We start from the raw sequence: 14,469 nt of genomic DNA, 5'->3' as shown, positions 1-14,469 counted from the left end.
CGGGGGGCGCTGGTGCCTATCTCAGCTACAATCGGGCGGAAGGCGGAGTACACCCTGGACAAGTCGCCCCCTCATCGCAGACAAGTGATTCAATTATGAATAAAAAATTCTCCATGTAGAAGTAATCATCAACCTAAAGTGTCCTGGATTCATAAACTTAATTCTAAACATTTTGTTCACAAAAAATGAAATCTTTAACATCAATATTTATGGAACATGTCCACAAAAAAATCTAGCTGTCAACACTGAATATTGAATTGTTGCATTTCTTTTCACAGTTTATGAACTTACATTCATTTGTTGTGGAAATAGTATTCAATAAATATATTTATAAAGGATTTTTGAATTGTTGCTGTTTTTAGAATATTAAAAAAAAATCTCACATACCCCTTGGCATACCTTCAAGTACCCCCAGAGGTACGCGTACCCCCATTTGAGAACCACTGCTCAAGAGGACATAAATATATTTTACAACTACTCACTTTTTGATGATGTTTATGTTAGTCTTTCAGCTGCATAATATTTACTTAATTTTATTGACTTTTATCAACACAAACCCAGCAAGCACAAAACATTGATACAACATATCAACAATACAGCGTGGTATACCGGTATTAGTATAGTACCGTGATACTATTGAATCATATTCGGTACTATACCGCTTCTAAAAAGTACCAGCGTCATTGCTGGTTTACGAGCACACAAGCACGTTCGGCAGCGCAAATCCCTGAGTACTTACAAGCAGACACAGTGTGGAGACAGAGAAGGAAGAACGGACGCATTTTGGCTTAAAAACTAAGGATAAAGGTGAAGTTATAACACTGAAACGCCCTCAGGAAGAGGTGCTTTAACACGTGGCTAGCTAGCTAGCTAGCGGCTAACGTCCATCTGCAGTCTGCAGTGTTTTAGCTACTTCTAAATCACTAATCCTCACCCCCATGGCGACAAATAAAGTAAGTTTTTTACAAGTATCATCCCTGCAGGACAAGGAATAGCTAGACATGCTTCACTGCACACCGTAGGATACAATAGCTCACCGGCGTCACCGCTAACAAAAGATAGCGTTCCTGAATGTAAACAAACGGCATGGGTGGCTCGACACCTAACATCCACCGTAATGATACCAAGTACACCAGCGTATCTACTGTGATTACATCATTATTTTTAGCATCATAAAATTTTCTTTAACTTAAAAAATATATATATTATGTTTATAAACTCAGGAAATATTTCCCTGGACACATGAGGACTTTGAATATGACCAATGTATGATCCTGTAACTACTTGGTATCGGATTGATTCCGAAATTTGTGGTATCATCCAAAACTAATGTAGAGTATCAAACAACAGAAGAATAAGTGGTTATTACATGTTAACAAAAGTGTAGAAGAACATTTTGAAAGAGAAAGTAAGCAGATATTAACAGTAAATGAACAAGTAGATTAATAATCAATTTTCTGACACTTGTCCTTAATAATTTTGACAAAATAATAGAATGATAAATGACACAATATGTTACTGCATATGTCTGCAGCTAATTTAGGAGCCTTTGTTTGTTTAACTACTACTAAAAGACAAGTTGTCTTGTATGTTCACTATTTTATTTAAGGAAAACCCTGCAATAAGAAACATATGTTTAATGTACCCTAAGAATTTTTGTTAAATTAAAGCCACTAATGCCATTTTTTGTGGGCCCCTTTATTTAGAAACGTATCAAACTACTGAATAGTATTGAAATGCATTTTGGTACCGGTACCAATATCAAAACATTGGTATTGGGACAACACTAATACAACCTTGATTAAAAATACATGTCCTTTGAAACAACGTTGCAAAATAGTTGTATTTGTTTAATTGAGACAACATTGATGTGCAACGTTGGATCCACGTTGTGGGTTGGAAAATGACCAAATTTCAATAGTCAAATCAACGTCACAACCGGACATTGAACGTCGTCAAACACTATAATGTTTTAACGTTATATTTCTGATGTATAATAATGGTTGGGGAATGACCAAATTTCAATGGTCAAATCAACGTCAGAACCCGACATTGATTAAACGATGTCAAAAAGCATGCTGTGTCAACGGTAGCTTTGATTTGCGCAACGTCAAGGCCTATTTCAGGGGTGAGAAATCCGTGGCTTGAGAGCCACTTGCGGCTCTTTAGTGCCGCCCTAGTGGCTCCCTGTAGCTTTTTCAAAAATGTATGAAAATGAAAAAAAATGGGGGGGGGGGTTTATTTTTTTGTTTGAATATTGTTTCTGTAGGAAGACAAACATGACACAAACCTTCCTAATTGTTAGACAGCCCACTGTCTAATGTGTTTGTGTGTAAGCTTCACTGATGAGAGAATTTGGCAAGTGGTCCTTGAACTTTCCGTAGTTGTGTGGACAGTTTGTTCACATGTACAACTTTGCCCGACGCTGCCACAGAAAGACGTAACTTACGCCACTCCTTCTTTGTCTAATTTTGTCCGCCAAATGTTTTATGCTGTGCGTGAATGCACAACGGCGAGCTTTGTTGATGTTTTTGGCTTGTTGATGTGTTAATCAGGCATCCATCCATCCATTTCCTACGGCTTGTCCCTTTCGGGGTCGCAGGGGGTGCTGGAGCCTATCTCAGCGGCACACGGGCGGAAGGCGGGGTACACCCTGGACATGTCACCACCTCATCACAGGGTCAACACAGATAGACAGACAATATTTACACTCACATTCACACACTAGGGCCTATTTAGTGTTGCCAATCAACCTACCCCCAGGTGCATGTTGTCACGCCTGTGGATTATGTTTGGTCATATTATGTATAGTTTTCTGGACATTCAGTTCTGTTTTTACACCTCCTGGTTTGTTTTTTTCTCCATGCCAACCCATTAGTTTTCCACCTGGTCTCCAAGTCACGCCTCTGTCCTAAGCCCTCACAGCTCTTACTAATCATCATCATAGTCACTGTTTTAGCCATTCTGTTTCTGTCCTCGTCCTGGCAACTTTGAACTTTATCTACCTACCTTACCTTCTGAGACCTTTTACCACAGTTTCATGTACCGACCTTCACGCCTTGCTGTTCGTTTTTTGACCACGCCACGTAAGTTTTGGTTTGTTTTGTGCCACAGTTAGTGTCTTTTGTTCATTTGTATGTAGTCATGCCATTGTGCTGTTTTTTTGTTTGAGTATAGTCTAATTTGTTATCCGACATTGTGCGCGCCCTTTGTTTTCCTGTTTCGAATTATAGTGTTTGAATATATCAAAATGTACTCACATTCTCGTCTGGCTCGTGCCAATCATCCTTTGCGTGGAAGAAGCAAAACAAATCCAAGTCCATGTGTGACACGTCTTTGGCATATTTTAGCTAATCGATGCTAACATGCCAATTTCGGCTTGCTGTATGTACACATTATGCCTCGTTTGTAGGTCTATTTAAGATCATTTAACTTCCTTTACTTATGTCATTTGTGTATTTAATTCCTATTTGCATGTCTCATGGCACATTGTCTGTATGTTGTCTGTGTTAAATGATAAATGATAAATGGGTTGTACTTGTATAGCGCTTTTCTACCTTCAAGGTACTCAAAGCACTTTGACACTCCTTCCACATTTACCCATTCACACACACATTCACACACTGATGAAGGGAGCTGCCATGCAAGGCGCTAACCAGCACCCATCAGGAGCAAGGGTGAAGTGTCTTGCGCAGGACGTGACGAGGTTGGTACTAGCTGGGGATTGAACCAGGGACCCTCGGGTTGCGCACGGCCACTCGACCACTGCGCCACTCCGTCCCCGTGTGCCATGTTGTTCCAGACCACAGCAAACGTTACATAGCTTGCAAAGATTGTAATAAATCCATTAGAATAAGACATCCTGCCGTTTCCTTTAACTTGGACACACACATCTATACCTTTGGCCATTCTAAGCCAGTAATTGACCCGTCTCTGCTCGGGATGGTTTCTTGGTGGCCCCACTATGGACTGGACTCTCACTATTATGTTAGATCCACTATGGACTGGACTCTCACGATATTATGCTCGACCCACTCGACGTCCATTGCATCCGTTCACCCACATCTGCGGTCCTCTCCAAGGTTTCTCATAGTCATTGACGTTGACATCCCACTGGGTTGTGAGTTTTTCCTTGCAGCGAGGATGTCGTTGTGGCTTGTGCAGCCCTTTGAGACACTTGTGATTTAGGGCTATATAAATACATATTGATTGATTCATTGATTGAATTTCCAGGAGTTATCTCACCCTCTGAGGAGCTTTCATTTTACTAAAGTTTTCCATTGTTGTAAAAATGTGTACAATAAATATTACGGTAAATTTCATCATTTCTGCAACACATAGTCATTTTGATAGTAGGCTAAAATAGCTAATATAGACATTCAAATCATGTGTTGCCTTCATTATAAGACTTATATAAGGCATTTTATTTTTGCGGCTCCAGACAGATTTGTTTTTTTGTATTTTTGGTTCAGTATGGCTCCGTCAACATTTTGGGTTGCCGACCCCTGACCTAATTCAACAAGTTCTCAACGTTGTTTCAATGTCCGGTGCCTGCTGGGAAGAACCTCAACATTCGGGGAGGATGTCTACTGGTCTAAAAATTTCCCTTTTGGGGTTAAATATCCCACGCGATGATCTTGACGGTGCTTTTAAACGGTGGACTTCTTTGCTATAAATCAAACAAGTGACAAACAGGAAGTGATTTGTGCTTACAAAGCGAGCGCGTGTCAGTACAGCTAATGTATTTGCAGGCCGTGATTCCCCCCCCCAACCCCCCCCCCCCCCCCCTCTGACTCCCCGCTGCCGCTAAAAGCCCACAGAGATGTGCGCGCACGATGAAAGATTAACAAGCGTGTCAGTGTCACAGGGATTGGAGTGTCTCTGCATTATGAATGTAAGAATGAGTTTAAAAATACGCTGCCTTTTTTTGAATTATTCAGCTTCTCCCAGGCGCCCCGACGAGGCTTTTTGACATGATGCCGCAGTAATGTGGCAAATAAGTGACATGCATATGCAGCACTCGTGTACTCACTACAAAATCTCAGTTTCTCTCCCACTAAGAATGCGTTTATAGAACAATTGAAACTCAGACGCAAACTTCCCCTCTCCTCATTTGACTCATGCATGCATTTATGTCCCAAAAAAAAACAGTCTTCAAGTATTGCTGCTTTAAAATTCCAATGCTGTGATGACCAAATGGGAGCTGCTTCAGTCTGCAATCAGTATGTGTGCACACTGCCACCTTGTGGCAGCATGTAGCACTGCCGGATTGAGCTGTCAGGCCATCAGGGAGCCAAGTGGTCCCTTGTAGTCTCTTTTGAAGGCCTACTGAAACCCACTACTACCGACCACGCAGTCTGATAGTTTATATATCAATGATGAAATATTAACATTGCAACACATGCCAATACGGCCTTTTTAGTTTACTAAATTGCAATTTTAAATTTCGCACGAAATGTCCTTTTAAAAACGTCGCGGTATGATGACGCGTGCGTTTGACATCACAGGTTGTAGCGGACATTTTTTTCCAGCCCGATCCAAGCTATAAGTAGTCTGCTTTAATCGCATAATTACACAGTATTGTTTGACATCTGTGTTGCTGAATATTTTGCAATTGGTTCAATAAATAATGGAGAAGTCAAAGAAGAAAGATGTAGGTGGGAAGCGGTGTATTGCAGCTGCCTTTATCAACACAAACACAGCCGGTGTTTCCTTGTTTACATTCCCGAAGGTGAAGCTTTACTATGGAACAGAGCGGTCAAGCGAACATGGTTCCCGACCACATGTCAACCGGCAGGTTTCGGTGATAAAAGTGTGGTAATAAGTCGGCTCTTACCGTAGACATGAGCGGAGCTTGCTTCCTCCTGCAGCTGCGTGGCTTCCCTCAGAGACACTGGCGGTCACCACAGACGTGGCCACACCCATCCGACTTTCAGGTACCATATAATCTCACTAAAACACTAGTAACACAATAAGCAGATAAGGGATTTTCCAGAATTATCCTGGTAAATGTGTCTAATAATATCTGAATCGCTCCCACTGCCCTCGCCTTTTTTTTCCTTTCTAGTCTTTCACTCTCACTATCTTCATCCACGAATCTTTCATCCTCGCTCAAATTAATGGGAAAATTGTGTCTTTCTCGGTCCGAATCGCTCTAGCTGCTGGTGGCCATGATTGTAAACGATGTGCGGATGTGAGGAGCTCTACAACCAGTGATGTCACGCGCACATCGTCTGCTACTTCCGGTACAGGCAAGGCTTTTTTATTAACGACCAAAAGTTGCAAACTTTATCGTCGATGTTCTCTACTAAATCCTTTCAGCAAAAATATGGCAATATCGCGAAATGATCAAGTATAACACATAGAATGGACCTGCTATGCCCGTTTAAATAAGAAAATCGCATTTCAGTAGGCCTTTAACTTGTAGGCAGGACTTGTCATGATTTGTGAGAAGGAGGAAGATGGGCTCGAAAGGTCTGAAGACGAGGAAACGAAGGGTGATGGAGGTATGGAAGGTATCTGAGAAAGGTAACAGAACCACACAATATTAAGATCCGATACCAAGTAAATACAGGGCTATAGTATCGCTGATACTGATACAAATACCATACTTGCCAACTTTGAGACCTCCGAATTTGGGAGATGGGGGATAACGGGGGGTGTATATATTTTCAAGTATTTTCATATATTTATATATATATATATATATATATATATACAATATATATATGCGGCGAAGAGTAGGCGTGGAGCGATCGGAGCGTGCGGGGGCGTGTCTTGGCATGCTGCCAGAAGTAGTGTGGGAAACTGCTGTGGAAGGATCTTGGGTTCGAATCCGCGCCGTGACAGTCTACACATATCTCTTATGTAATGGGTTGTACTTGTATAGAGCTTTTCAACAATTTTTTATCCACATTCACCCATTCACACACATATTCAGACACTGATGGCTGGAGCTGCCATGCAAATCGCTAACCAGCACCCATCAGGAGCAAGGGTGAAGTGTCTTGCTCAAGGACACAACGGACGTGACTAGGATGGTAGAAGTTGGGGATTGAACCAGTAACCCTCAGATTGCTGGCACTGCCACTCTCCCAACTTCGCCACGCCGTCCCCATGTGTGACTTCCCTCATATTGCAGTCTACACGTATCTCTTATGTTTGACTGCCATCTACTGGTCACACTTATCATTTCACCATGTACCAAATAAAATTGCTGCGAGGTCGTTAAGTAAAACCAGAATTATTCCGTACATTAGGTGCACCAGGGTATAAGGCACACTGTCAAATTTTGAGGAATAAAAAGGATTTTATGCACGCCTTGTAGTCCGGAAAATATGGTAATATGTGTGTCTAATAGATCTTCAGGCTTGTCAGGTTCAAACACTGATGACATTTATTAAACAGACAAGCAGCCAGGAACCATGCAGAGACAGAGTTCAATTTAGCTCATGAGGAGAACGCATGGATCTGCACAATCTCGCCCTACGCTCTAAGGTTCAGCTCCTGCATCCCTCTATTTATTCAGTAGTTCCACAGTCAACATCACTGAGGCCGCCTCTAAAAAGAGTGGTCACATATATTATGCAGAGCAGGTCAAAGACGCACAATACGTGACGGAATGTGCTGGAGCTTTGGGATTTCGCCTTGTCTCTGTTTCGTCTGCGTGCTGTTGTCTTATCTGCGTTGAGGTCCTTGAAGTCCTTGGCTGTTAGCGGCCTTGTGATTTCGCCTTGTCTCTGCTTCATCTGCGTGCTGTCATCTTATCTTCGTTGAGGTTCTTGAAGTCCTTGGCTGTTAGTGGGCTAAAACAAAGATAACATCTGCGGCTGAGGCCACCCCTCAGACAATAAGTTTTTGTCCTTGCACAGATAGAAAAAGTACAGCTTAAGCACAATAGTTAATAACTATAGCAACGGACTTTAAGCATACTAAAGTTGTGCGATAATATATATACAGTATATATATATACATGATTATTCTAACAAGGCTATGTGCACTTTTCATACTGTACCTATTGTACTTACTGTACTTGTGGCAGTAATACCAATGTCACACCTTTCCCTTTTATGGCATTCTAAGGAAAGAAACAAAATGAATACCCACAGGCCAGAAATAAGTCTTGGTTAAACATCGAAAGGTTTGACTTTCCAGGCTCCAATGTTACCAGTCTGGATAAATTAAGGTGCGGGGGGTCGGGGATTGGCCTCAAAGACCTCCAAACGACTGTGGACGGCGGTCCATTTCCAGAGCCTAAGCTCCATGAAGTCGAGCAATACCGCGGTCCAGTCCACCATGAAAAAGACATTAAGGTCTGACCTTACAGTGAATGAGTGCAGTCGCACATGTCATGTTCTGATAAGACAACTAAGATTCTTTTACCCCTTTTTTACAACACATCGTGACATGCGGAGGACTCCAAGAGGAGCAGAAACATCCATGCAATAATGGAAAAAAATAGAAATTCCCCTTGGGGGGGTGTCACTAATTAAGCTCCTGCATAGCCAATTATGCGCTGGTGGGAATTAGCTCACATTTTGCCTCAATATTGTCATCCATTGTGTGTGTTCAATTAAATAACCCACATTATATTACACACCCCGCTTTTAATAGGCTTTAAACTCCGCCGCACCTGTCCTGTCCTAGGAATTGATTTTAACGATGACGATCTGTCTCCATGAATACGACACGGTGGCAGACGCAGTCTGACAAGCTAAAGTGCGAAGCGGCGCCGCCTCTTCAGGCAAACACACACTTCACGCTGTTAGCGCCTTAACCTTCGCCGCGTCGCGGGGTTATTATTATGTGCGACATTGCAGGGGTGGCATGTCGCGGCGGCGGTGTGACTTCATTAGCGCGTTCTCCGGAGGAAGGATGGATGTTATAACGTCAAGTGGTAAATAGTGACACGAGCTGAACATCCTGGTAAATAAATAGCAGTGTTTTCACACAAGTAGGCTAATTGACTGGAAATGTAGTATGCATGCCAGGCCAGTGGGTGGCGATCTTTCTTCCTTTCTTTCTTTATTTAGTTTATTTCGAACATGAACACACATACAGCATAATACATCACACAGTGTCATATCATCTCTTTACATCATGTCCGAAAAAGAGCAGGAAGAAGCAAGGCTTATTTAATCCTACCCCTTTCCCACTTTAGAGCGTTTACAAATATATACATTCATTTACTGTCTTCTTTTTGTAGCACAATGACATCTGTGAAGGATTACTAGAGCAGTTTTGTAATAGATAATTAAGTTAGTCATGATACACATACTGAGATGAAAAGTACAAACCCCGTTTCCATATGAGTTGGGAAATTGTGTTAGATGTAAATATTAACGGAATAAAATGATTTGCAAATCCTTTTCAACCCATATTCAGTTGAATGCACTACAAAGACAAGATATTTGATGTTCAAACTCATAAACTTTTTTTTTTTGCAAATAATAATTAACTTAGAATTTCATGGCTGCAACACGTGCCAAAGTAGTTGGGAAAGGGCATGTTCACCACTGTGTTGCATCACCTTTTCTTTTAACAAAACTCAATAAACGCTTGGGAACTGAGGAAACTAATTGTTGAAGCTTTGAAAGTGGAATTATTTACCATTCTTGCTTGATGTACAGCTTAAGTTGTTCAACAGTCTGGGGTCTTGTTGTCTTATTTTACGCTTCATAATGCGCCACACATTTTCGATGGGAGACATGTCTGGACTGCAGGCGGGCCAGGAAAGTACCCGCACTCTTTTACTACGAAGCCACGCTGTTGTTCGGCATTGTTTTGCTGAAATAAGCAGAGGGGTCCATGATAACGTTGCATGGATGACAACATATGTTGCTCCAAAACCTGTATGGACCTTTCAGCATTAATGGTTTCTTCACAGATGTTTAAGTTACCCATGCCTTGGGCACTAATACACCCCCATACCATCACAGATACTGGCTTTTGAACTTTGCACCTATAACAATCCGGATGGTTATTTTCCTCTTTGTTCCGGAGGACACCACGTCCACAGTTTCCAAAAATAATTTGAAATGTGGACTCGTCAGACCACAGAACACTTTTCCACTTTGCATCAGTTCATTTTAGATGAGCTCGGGCCCAGCGAAGCCAGCGGCGTTCCTGGATGTTGTTGATAGATGGCTTTCGCTTTGCATAGTAGAGTTTTAACTTGGACTTACAGATGTAGCGACCAACTGTAGTTACTGACTGGGGCTTTTTTGAAGTGTTCCTGAGCCCATGTGGTGATATCCTTTACACACTGATGTCGGTTTTTGATGCAGTACTGCCTGAGGGATCAAAGGTTCGTAATATCATCGCTTACGTGCAGTGATTTCTCCAGATTCTCTGAACCTTTTGATGATTTTACGGACCGTAGATGGTAAAATCCCTAAATTCCTTGCAATAGCTCGTTGAGAAATGTTGTTCTAAAACTGTTCGACAAATTGGTGACCCTCGCCCCATCCTTGTTTGTGAATTACTTAGCATTTCATGGAAGCTGCTTTTATAAATAAATGATAAATGGGTTGTACTTGTATAGCGCTTTTCTACCTTCAAGGTACTCAAAGCGCTTTGACACTACTTCCACATTTACCCATTCACACACACATTCACACACTGATGGAGGGAGCTGCCATGCAAGGCGCTAACCAGCACCCATCAGGAGCGAGGGTGAAGTGTCTTGCTCAGGACACAACGAACGTGACGAGGTTGGTACTAGGTGGGATTTGAACCAGGGACCCTCGGGTTGTGGACGGCCACTCTCCCACTGCGCCACACCGTCCCAATCATGGCACCCACCTGTTCCCAATTAGCCTGCACACCTGTGGGATGTTCCAAATAAGTGTTTGATGAGCATTCCTCAGCTTAATCCGTATTTATTGCCACCTTTCCCAACTTCTTTGTCACGTGTTGCTGGCATCAAATTCTACAGTTAATGATTATTTGCAAAAAAAAAAATGTTTATCAGTTTTAACATAAAATATGTTGTCTTTGTAGCATATTCAACTGAATATGGGTTGAAAAGGATTTGCAAATCATTGTATTCCGTTTATATTTACATCTAACACAATTTCCCAACTCATATGGAAACAGGGTTTGTATATATATATATATATATATATATATATATATATATATATATATATATATATATATATACTTTTTAAATACACCAATGGTGCAACTGGACACATCCTCAGTGATGTAACCTAGGATCACAGGGGGTTTCGGGTCTTTCAACAATCAGACCCCCTCCCCTAGGCGACCCAGCCAGGGTTGATCAGGCCCCAGCCTGTGTCCAGGTAGCGCTACTGCCCTACATGCCACGCCTCTCCCCTCCTGATCCACAGCCACCTTGATGCCACTTCTGCTGCATCTGTGACTAACTTCATGGCCCTTTGCTGGCTGGCCCCTGTGATGCCAAGCATTCTGTAGGCCCTGCAGAGAGATTTGCCCACAAACCCTCGACATCCCACTTCAACAGGCCGGCACATCGCTCGCCACCCATTGCTCCGACACTCCTCCACAAGCTGAGAGTACTTTGCGCTCTTCCTCTCATTGGCCTCCTCCATACGGTCCTCCCAAGGCACTGTGAGCTCCAAGAGGATTACCTGCTTGGAGGCCACTGAGGTGAGCACAATATCTGGCCTTAGTGTTGTTTTAGCAACCACGTCAGGGAACTTCAACTACTTTCCCAGATCAACTGACAGCTCCCAGTCGCGTGCTGTTGCCAACAGACAAGACGAGGTGTTCCGGGCAGCCGGTGTTGACTTCTCCCCAGCTCTGATGAAAGCAGTACTCTTCACTGGGCGGAGGCTCTTGCTGTGACTGACTCCCCTGCAGATGGCATCAGCTATGGCCTTCAGGACCTGGTCATGTTGCCAGCGGTACCGCCCTTCACCCAGGGCTTTTGGACAACAGCTTAGGATGTGCTCCAAGGTTCCTCTCCTCTGGCAGAGGGGGCACCCTGGTGTCTCCACCTTTCCCCAGGTGAAGAGGTTGGATGGACTTGGCAGCACATCGTAGACCGCCTGGATCAAGAACTTTATTCGATGGGGTTCGGCTTTCCAGAGCTCGGTCCATGTGACCTTACGCTCTGATGCTTGTTCCCATCTCGTCCAGGCGCCCTGTTTCCGCATTCCCGCCATCTGGCAGGCTCGCCTTTCCTCAACTCCTGCTCGCACTTCCTCGAGGATCAGTGACCTCTTCTCTTTCCCCTGCGCCTTATCATAGCGAGGTGTTCTTCTGCTACCTAAGCCAGATCTCCCCTGCGCCACTGTTCCCACCAAAACCTTTTGCCGTAGCCTTGCCTCTGCAACATCCACAGCCTCGACAGCTTTCCACTTCCGCCCCGTCCTAACTTCAATCCCAGCCTGTGCAACCTTTGGGTCACTGGACTCCCGATACTGTAGGAGCTCCCTGGACCGTGTCACCATGAACTCCTCGCTCAGGCTGCTGATGGGGAGCTTCAGTTTGTTGTTATGCCCGTATAGAGCAATGCTGCTCAGGCTTCGCGGCAGTCCTAGCCACCTGCGCAGGAACCTACTGACCCTCATCTCAAAGCCTTCCACCGTTGAAATGGGGACTTCGTACACCATGAGGGGCCAGAGGATCCGAGGGAGAATCCCGTGCTGGTAAATCCAGGCCTTGAACTTGCCAGGAAGGCCAGACTTATCCACCACGGTCAGCCAGGTCTCCAGGTCTTGGTTGGTCGATCTTGTGGAGGCTGCGTCTCTCAGGCTGCAATTAAACACCTTTCCCAAGCTCTTCACAGGTTCCTCGGTGAGTGATGGTATTTTGGTGGTGCCAAGTGAGAAGCAGAACTTGCCAGTAACCTTTCCTTTCTTTAGCACTAGGGCCCTCGACTTGGCCGGCTTGAAGTTCATGCGAGCCCAGGAAACCACCTCCTGAAGGCCATTCAAGATCCACCTGCAACCTGGGACGGATGTAGTGGTCACTGTCAGGTCGTCCATGAAGGCTCGGATGGGTGGCTGCCGGACTCCAGACCTGGAGAGGGGACCTCTGCACTGAACTTCCGCAGACTTCACCAGCATGTTCATGGCGAGCGCAAAGAGGATGACTGAGATCGTACAGCCAGTGATGATCCCCTTTTCAAGCCTGTGCCAGTCAGAGGTTGTTTTTCCGGAGGAGACTCTTAGATGGAAGTTGGAATAGTAGTCCAGAATGAGGTCTCTGAACTTCTTTGGAATGTGATGTCGATTCAGTGCCTCTTCGACCAGCTTGTGGGGTATGGATCCATAGGCATTTTCGAGGTCCAGCCACAGAACAGCCAGGTCCCCCTTATTCTCCCTGGCTTCCCTGATGAGCTGAGTGACCACGCCTGTGTGCTCCAGACATCCAGATACCTCTGGGATCCCTCCTTTCTGGACTGATGTATCAATGTAGGAGTTCTTCAGGAGGTGGTCTGTCAGTCGCCTGGCCATGAGGCTGAAGAAGATATTCCCTTCAACACTCAGCAACGAGATGGTTCGGAACTGATTGATGTTCTGAGACTTCTCTTCCTTTGGGATCCACACACCCTCTGCCTGTCCCCACTGGTCTGATACCTTGCCCCTCCTCCAGATCACCTTCAGGATTCTCCAGAGTCTGTGGAGTAGTCTTGGACAGTTCTTATAGACCTTATAAGGAACTCCACTGGGCCCTGGAGCAGAGCTCGTCCTTGCCCTGCGGACCACCTCCTGGATCTCCTTCCAGCCGGGCTCTTTCCCATTGAAGTCAAGCGTTGGTGTTGGTGGATTGATCTAGGGGGCCTAGGTCTTGTTCTCTGCATCCATCGCTGTAAATTTGCTTGAGGTGGTGGTCGACCTCAGCTTTGGAGCAGGCCAGTCTACCGCTTCGCTTCTGTCCTAGCAGCTGTTTTGTGACTCCAAAGGGATTCGCCAGAAAGGCAGCTCTCCTCCTGGACCTTTCCTTCCTCCTCCTCCTATGCCACTCCGCTCTCCTCAAGGTTATTAGCTTCTTGCGGATTATACAACGTAGTTCCGCAAGAGGCCCCCTATCCTCTTCACGTGCAACCTTGAACTGCTGTCTTAAACACTTCAGTTCCTGCCTGAGCTGATGGATTTTACTCGCTCTATTGTTCATGATGTAGGTGGGCTTCGCTGCCCACTTCTCCTCAAGTCCAAACCTCTCTGCAGCGAGGCTGATGATGATCGTGGTCATCGTCTTGAGGCGTCGATCAGCGTCCCCTTTGGCTGTTGTTTCCAAGATGGTATCAGCATCTTCATCAAACTGGAGCCACTCTTTCTCCTTGCTAGCTTGGGGCCACTTTACCCGACAATGTTCTGATGTCCTGTGTGCTTCTGGCGGTTGCATCACCTGGAGGCTCCGGGCACTGTGGGGTGACTCCGGGCCTGGCTCCTCCTGCGTCTCACCAGGCGTAGTTCCTGTGCGCTGTGATTCTACCACCGTCTGCATACACTTCATCCTGGCCTGGTGGATCCG

General features: G+C 44.6%; 1 pseudogene; it reads right to left on the bottom strand.

Moving 5' to 3' along the window:
- Window positions 1–11,168: 11,168 nt before the first annotated feature.
- LOC133540420 (uncharacterized) lies at window positions 11,169–14,466 on the bottom strand (annotated as a pseudogene).
- Between the last annotated feature and the right edge of the window lie 3 nt (window positions 14,467–14,469).

This window comes from Nerophis ophidion, linkage group LG01 (genome assembly GCF_033978795.1).
Source record: "Nerophis ophidion isolate RoL-2023_Sa linkage group LG01, RoL_Noph_v1.0, whole genome shotgun sequence".
Taxonomy (NCBI): domain Eukaryota; kingdom Metazoa; phylum Chordata; class Actinopteri; order Syngnathiformes; family Syngnathidae; genus Nerophis; species Nerophis ophidion.
Note: the sequence above shows the minus strand (reverse complement) of the source record. Positions and strands in the feature narration are given on the sequence as shown.